This window comes from Anopheles darlingi, chromosome 2 (genome assembly GCF_943734745.1).
Source record: "Anopheles darlingi chromosome 2, idAnoDarlMG_H_01, whole genome shotgun sequence".
Lineage (NCBI taxonomy): Eukaryota > Metazoa > Arthropoda > Insecta > Diptera > Culicidae > Anopheles > Anopheles darlingi.
Window position 1 is genome coordinate 8,919,272 of NC_064874.1, and position 7,500 is coordinate 8,926,771.

Below are 7,500 nucleotides of genomic sequence, written 5' to 3' on the forward strand. Positions count from 1 at the left end.
CAGCAGCAGCAGCAGCTGATGGACGATACGTACGTATGTACCAAGTGCGGCTTTGACATGACGTGTGTTCGATCCGATGTGTGCTGCTGCTAGTGTTTGTGTGGTACTTCATTTAGAACGGACCTGGGACGGACGGATGGTTAGTCGGTGTATTGCTCTTCCGTTGCGTTAGCTTGTCGGATTGCCAGAAAGGCAGAGCTTATTTTGCCAGAATTTTCGCTACATCTGCTCCGCAGCAGATTGCGTTTTTGGCTAGGGACCGAGCGAAAGCGATGTTAGCTGATTGTCTCTCCGCAGATGCAACGCAAGCATTTATTTTTAGCTTGAAAATAAAAAGACCTACTGCTGCGTAATGATCTACACTCGTATGTCGATAAAACAGACCACATTGAGAGTGATCTCCCCTAATGACTGTCAACAGAGTGTAATTTAGTAACCTTAAAACTAGAAAACACAGCTTAATACCTTCTAAACGCTATCCTTACACCAGAAACAGTGGGTCGATAAGAGGTAAATAAGCTAAAACAAAACATTGACCATACGCCGGACCGCAAGGCCGCGCTGGCGCTGCTTGTGCATTATTTATTTTTGAGGCCTTGTGCTCTTTCGAAAGTGGATGGTAAGTTGCTAAACGAGCTGCAGCAGGTTGATCGCGACTCACCCTGCCGTTCACTGTGTGCGTTGGTGTTGGTGCGCACGCGATTGGGGAGTATGATGGGTGTACTAATTTTGTTTAAGTAGTTTAACGAACGCACAATCAGCAGGAGTGTTTTCTACGACGAATACCACGCAATGATGTGCCCCCCGGTGAAGCTTACACCGCTCGGCTGGATCCGGTTTGACACCAATACACCGGGCAGGGGGGTCTCGGACTCGGGCTCGGACTCGGGCTCGGGCCCCTGCAACAACAGCACCAGCACATCAAATGGATCCAAGAGTGATAAGAACTGAACGGTATTTGCTGCTTGAAATACGTTTAGGAAGCGGTTGCTTACGTAACGGGTCGAAGTATGACATCGCTTTCGAGTGTGGCTTACCATGCAACAAAGGGTGCGGGTGCTGCTATCGAGAACACAAATTGGAGGAAAATATCCACACCAATTTTTGATTAGTTTGATTGTGGAGTGCGCGTTCACGGCGCAACGAAGATTTGTGATTTGAGATAAGCATACCAGCGCTTATTGTAAGCTCGACTTTCGGTGAGCCGATAAGATAAGATGCAGCTCAAGATGAGTAGCGTCTCGTCTACTACTTTACAACAATCATTTCAATGGTGTGGTTTTGTAGCGATGATTTTTTGTTATAAACCGAAAATTTATAGCATATAAAGATACATTGCCATCCTTAAAGTTACGCAGAGATCCCCATATGGATGTTTCAACAGATTAATCATAATTTGCATGTATCTTAACAATGACATAACTTGTTTGCTATGATTCATCACTCTCCGCTTCCCTCTCATTTACTTTTAAAGCTCTCCACCTTTTGTCTGTGAATAGCGAGCAAAGAGAGTTTATCGACGAGCGAGTCAAAACAAAGGTTTTATGTTTCATGTGCCCCTTCTGTGTCTGCCTACACAATGCAAGTAATCAATTTTTATAATTGCCTGGATGAACACGTTGGTGGAAAACAATAAGGCGTAGCAAAAAATGTGCCAGAAAGGTGGCGTACTTTAAAAAGGGACGAATTAAAATGTTTTCTTCTCATGTGACTTCAATTTTCAAATGCTAATGGATGAATTTCAATAATTCCATCGTGAATGTATATAAGAAATTGGTTAACCAATAATGTTTATATTTCTCAGCATAGATGAAGGCAACGATCTATGCAAATGATGATGTCCCAAGAGCATAAACTATTATTAACGGTATGCTTTGATCTGTTGCGATCATATTTAGCATTAGGTTGAGCATATTCAATCCACAAGTAACCATTATTGATTATCTTCCAAAATATTTCCATTTGTTTTTCATTAAAAAAATTCATTACTAATATTAAGGAGCCAAATGAGCATCGTAAAGTTTAATGGAGCTGGGGTTGTCCACATTATTCATGACATGAGACGAACCACGGACGTTCAGAGATTATTTATGCGACAATGTGGAAAATATATAAGACAAAAACGTGTTATAATTATGAAATAATACAAGAAAGTCAAAATATCATCAAAAAAAGCTTTAAACATCATTAGTCTAGCACTAAAAGCATGACCAAAAGCATGACAAAAAATGTTCAATTGATGTTTATGCTAGTCTGTGCAATATTTTCTGATGTATGAAAAGTTTTGTTATAGTTTGAGCATTTCTTAGAGTATCTAAAGCATTGGTGACAGCTATCAATCGCCGGAGATAATCCTCATTATCGATACATCGCTCATTAAAATTATTTTCTTGAATTAGTTATTCCGTCGATGTTTGTTTGATGCTGTATCGTTTTCAAAAATCGCACGAGACTGTGATAATTATTATTTGCATAAGCAGTTTCGTATTCCCCAAAACACTGTGTGAGTAAGTGTTAAAAAAAAATATTAATCAATTCGAAATCGATAAATCTAAATGAAAATAATCGTTTGCATCTTTCATTTGATAAATTATGTTTTGAGCAGAGAATTTTTTTTAGCAGTATAGCTAGCATCAAGCATAGCATTATGACAACTTTTGCTAACGTAATTTGAGTCAAAGGCTATGTATGTTCATTAGAGATGGATCAGTGCATGATCTGATGATGAAGCGTATGATGAGGGAAACCAAAGTGAGGAGGTGATGGGAACTCCGAATGTTTCAATCCTTAAAACCAACAAAGCTGCCCACATTTGACGCTTTTGTTCTCAAATTAGACCAAATCGGATTAGTTCAGAAAACTTTATCCTTCTATGTCCCGGTAGCTAGCATTACCTCGGGAAAGAAAGATAGACAGAAACCCGGATGGATCCTGGATAGCATCGTGGGGTAACGTCCTGTTGCCATGGGTGTCATCATCTTGATAACTGAAAGGAGTGTTGATCCTCAAAAACTTTTGTCTGTTTGTTGAGTTCAGCAATAGTTCAGTCAAGATATCCGGTTTTAGACATCATTTTTACTAAAGTTAATGAAAAATTGAAGAAAACTTTCTTTGAGAAATAAGTATAACAAACTGTCAATCCCATAAATAATATGTAGAATCAATAATGTTCCTTTTATAAGCAATATACTGTTATGTAAAAGGAGTATGCCGGCATGTTTTCTTTTCGATGCAGAAATGACATACAGCCTATTTTTTATTGTTATTAGAACTCTGCATTGCTTTTTTTCTTGTACGAGAGTTTAATTCTTATATCTATAGAAAATTTTTAATTTTGTTTTTTAGGAATATGGTTCCGCCTCGCAACAAGTATATGCTACATAAGATTCTAGACCCCAAACTTAAATTTGATCGGCATATCGACCCCAGAGTTGTAAAGGCATACAAGTCTCTGGGTTTTATTTTTTAGGACCCTATACATTAGTTTCGTGCGTTCGTCCCTTGAGTTTGGTTCTGTCCTCTGGTGTCCTTGCCTTGACACATTCATTAAAAAGTTAGAATCAGTACAGAGACGCTCGGCCGTCTGCGGGCCATTAACCTCTGACCCCAATAAATAAATAAATAGTGCTAAAAATTAGATAAATTAACAAACTATAAATTGATGAATTGTGGCGTTTTTCGCCAAATAATAATTAAGAACGATTAAATTAATTCCACCCAAGTAACCGGTGTATCAAGATAATACAACTTTAGAAAAATAATATTGAATAACTGGTGTGATAATGAAGAATTGATGCTTTTCGTTTCCCCGAATATCGAAACAATGGAGGAGCCGCCAAAAACCCATCTGCAGCGGAGAGCATCCTGCGCGAAGCGGAAAAAGAAGAGCAGCAGGAAAAGCAAAAGACAACGCTTTGAATTCATCGAACGCGACGACGACGACGACAGCGACGGCGGCGACGGCGGCGGCGGCTTGACAGCTGTGGTGGCCACACGAACACAAGCAGCCCGTTCCAAGAATTCTCGCGAGAGAAGGGCGTTTGTTGGTGTTGATTTGCTTTTCCGTGAAACACGGACCCGAGCACACGCACACCAGTTTGGTTCGCAAAGGGAAAATGGCATTGGTTTGGTGTGCGGCGACGCGCGCGTTAGTGCTCTACCAACACGCAAGTGGCGCGGTTCGTCAGCAACAACAATAATCATCGGCACGCACAGCGCAGCATACAGCATCATCATCAGCAGGCCACCACGCATGAGACGAGGTTTCGCTCGTTGTTGTTGTTGTTGTTTGTTGGTGTCGCTGCTGGTGTGTCATCATTATCATCGCGGCGTATCACGGGTACGTAGATCGTCGCGGGGTGGCTCCTTCGAAGCGGTGGCCGGTGGTAGCCACGACGGCGGCGACGGCGGCGACGGCGGCGATGAGCGAAACCGGTCCCGAGCCTCCGCCGAAGCTCTTCATGTGGCCGCTACCACCACCGTTCTTTCGTGCGTGCGTGCGCGTCGTGTCGCGGTTGGCTCGCGCGAAAGCCAAACATCGAGATCGAAGATGCAGCACACTTTCGTTTTGCGTTTCGTGTTGCATTTCGAGAGCGGAAAGTGGCTCGGCGAAAGTGTTGTCCAGGTCCTTGTTGCCGCTAACTTCTTATTCGAAGATCGTGACTAGCGACGAGCAGCAACAGGAAGGATAACACACGATCGCGTGGACCGCGTTGCGTTTTCTTGTTGCTGGTAGTCCGGGATTCTCGGGGTCTTGGTTGCGGATTTTCCTCCTCGCGTTCGAGGTTATCGCGAACCTCCCCCCGCGCGCGCGCGCGCCCACTCAATCATCACTTTTTGCTCGGGAGTGTTCGGGTGACGGTTCGGCATGTTCTCGGTTCGTTCGCTCGGGATTCGCCGCCACTAGGTTCGCTTTTCGCTCGGTTTTCGCCCGGCACCGCGCGGGGTTCCGCTTCCGTTTCCGCCGCTCCTCGAGAGCCAAAGTTCGCCCTGCCGCCCGGTGTCGTGTTTTGTTGTTTTTCTTTTAGCGTGTGCGTTTGTATGCGTGTGGTGGCGTATTGCGCGACCTAGGCGCTAGTGTTGGTAGCATGGAATAGGCAGGCAGGCGGAAGGAATACTAAAAAAGTGGCCGAGTGGATCCGCAACCTATACTACACGGAATGCGTTGTCTTGTTGCTTAAGGGGGGATTTCGGTTGATTCGGGCCAAAGGCTTATTTTTAACGATTTTTAGTGAAGAAACCATTCAACTTTATTTTTTTTTAAATAATCTCATATTAAACTACAACATTTCAAGAATATTTGGTTGTATTTTGAGGAAGATTTGAATAAATAAAATAAAAAGCCGAAGTCCCCCCTTAAAGTATCGTGGTTGTTGATGGCGAAGACCGGCACTGGTTGCTGCTGCTGCAGCAGCTAGAGTGTTGTGTATGTAATGCCGGTTAAGCAAGTGCTCAACAGTTTTTGCGCTTTTCCGGAATAATTTACTAATTTTCTTTTACTTCACAGAACTTATCGTACGCTAGCCAAAATGTGAACATTAATACGGGCAAATATGCTCCGTATAGTGCATACGGATATTGACTAACGAAAACCAGTGAGTGAGGGAGGTCAAGAGTGCAAAGAGACTACACGCACGAGGATTAGATACTTCTCTAGTGCAAACCCAATTGCACAACTACAGTGCTCGACTGAACGCGAGTGTGCATCGTGATGCAAACGTTTGTTCTCCAATCAAGGATTAAAATTAGTACCTGCGAAAGCTACAGGACATTAAGCTACTGATTGCAAGTACCTCATTGTTGTCGCTACGAGTGATTTATATGGCACTGTGCACCAGGATTAACATGCCAATCACTCTCATCGGCAGCATCACTGTTTGGTACAATACATTATTGGATTTATACACAGTTCCAGCACTACGACAGGTATGTATCTTTGATCATGTTGCTTTTCTTATACCATTATCCTTATCATATCATTCGTGACGCTATCGATAAGATATTCTACCTTAAAGCAAAGTTGAAACTCCATTCCCATAGCATCGCATCTTCTTCTCCACGCGGCATAGTTTCTTGCGCTGATATCGATAGCTCGCTATCGCGCACCCCACCTCTGCTCTACCCACACACGACAGCGCGTACGAATACCGTTTTATGTATTTTCTCATACCCTCGTATCGGTTACGCCGGGCCGGGCGATGGAAAAGTCGCGGAAAAGCTGAGAGAAAACGTTAAGAAGAGCGAAGATTGTGGCTGGAGTATCAGTGAAACCCCCTCGCTGGCTGGCTGGCTGGCTGGCCGGCGAACTTGAAACGTCATCTTGAACCAAACGAAAGTAGCCAAGCAAGAGAGAGAGAGCGAGAGAGCACAGTTTGGAGTAGCGGCGATGGAAAGTGTGTTGGCAACAAATGAGTTAAACATTACGTACCAAACCCAGTAGACCGACGTTAATCTGCGCAGAGTGATTTTAAGCATAATCCCTTATTCTACTCTAATGATCAATTCATCAAACACAATTCTTTGCTAGTGAAACAACATCAAAAATGTTGATGACGATCTGCGACGACTTTTCCATCACATTTCATCGCCCATCGCCCATCGCCTTATCTTCTATTTATTTATTTTTTCTCCGGAGTCTGTTGCCATACACAGTGCTCGTTGGCCGCATTGTTTCAGCTGATACGGTCGCGCAACGCAAATGGCGTTGTGAGCGAACGCGCTCCGTGTACTGCGAGGGGATGGAATGGCGTATTTACTAACTGAGCAAAGTAGCGCCCACCTCACGCGATCATGGCAGTGGTGGTAGTGGCATCCCAGCTAGCTGGCTCGCGACTACACCGCGCGCGGTATGCAATACCTTTTCGGGTCGCTACCAAAAACCATTTCTGTCCAGTCCAAGGCTAGCTTAGGGACGCCAACCAAAGCACAAAAACACCACGCGCATACCAGAGAGCCTTCGACGCGGTGCCTCTGTGACAGCTTCGTTTCTAGTCTCTCTAGGTTGAGAGCTTTCTTTTTCTTTTTTTTACCGGCTCTCGTCCGGAGGGCCGGTGGTTTGTGGAAGAGCTTTTGCATGGCATTTGTCTCTATCTAAAATTGTAGGAAATAGCAAAAATCACGGACTGTGTTTGCCCAAACCAGCGTCAACCAACCGAAATGAAAGGATCCAATAAGATGTTATTTTTGTTGTTTTCAATGGCTCATTCTTCTGCTCAACATGGAGAGCATGGTGTATATAGACTCCTTTAGCATGTCTCTGTTTACCACCAATTAGCAGTGTAAATGATGTGCTGTTTGGTTTGACTGTCGAAGAAGGAAAAATTCGCACAGTCGGATGCGCCAGACCAGAGTATATGAAATCGATTTTTTTAGTTCTGCTGAAAAGGTATTTACGAAGAAAGGGCCACCTTACGCCTTCATATGGTGCCACGTTAACGGTCCCTTTCGGAGACGATAACTCTTTGCAATTAAATCCTATTAGCTCGAGAGCGGTCGATCGCC

At 43.8% G+C, this 7,500-nt stretch overlaps 1 protein-coding gene across 1 annotated transcript in view; it reads left to right on the forward strand.

Moving 5' to 3' along the window:
- The first annotated feature begins 4,185 nt into the window (after window positions 1–4,185).
- Window positions 4,186–7,500, forward strand: part of LOC125951084 (serine-rich adhesin for platelets) — a 33,337-nt gene continuing 30,022 nt past the window's right edge. Inside the window, exons 1-2 of the mRNA XM_049679622.1 lie at window positions 4,186–4,339; window positions 5,507–5,925. The gene's annotated coding sequence lies outside the window, so the exon portion shown is untranslated. The remainder of the gene's footprint in view (window positions 4,340–5,506; window positions 5,926–7,500) is intronic.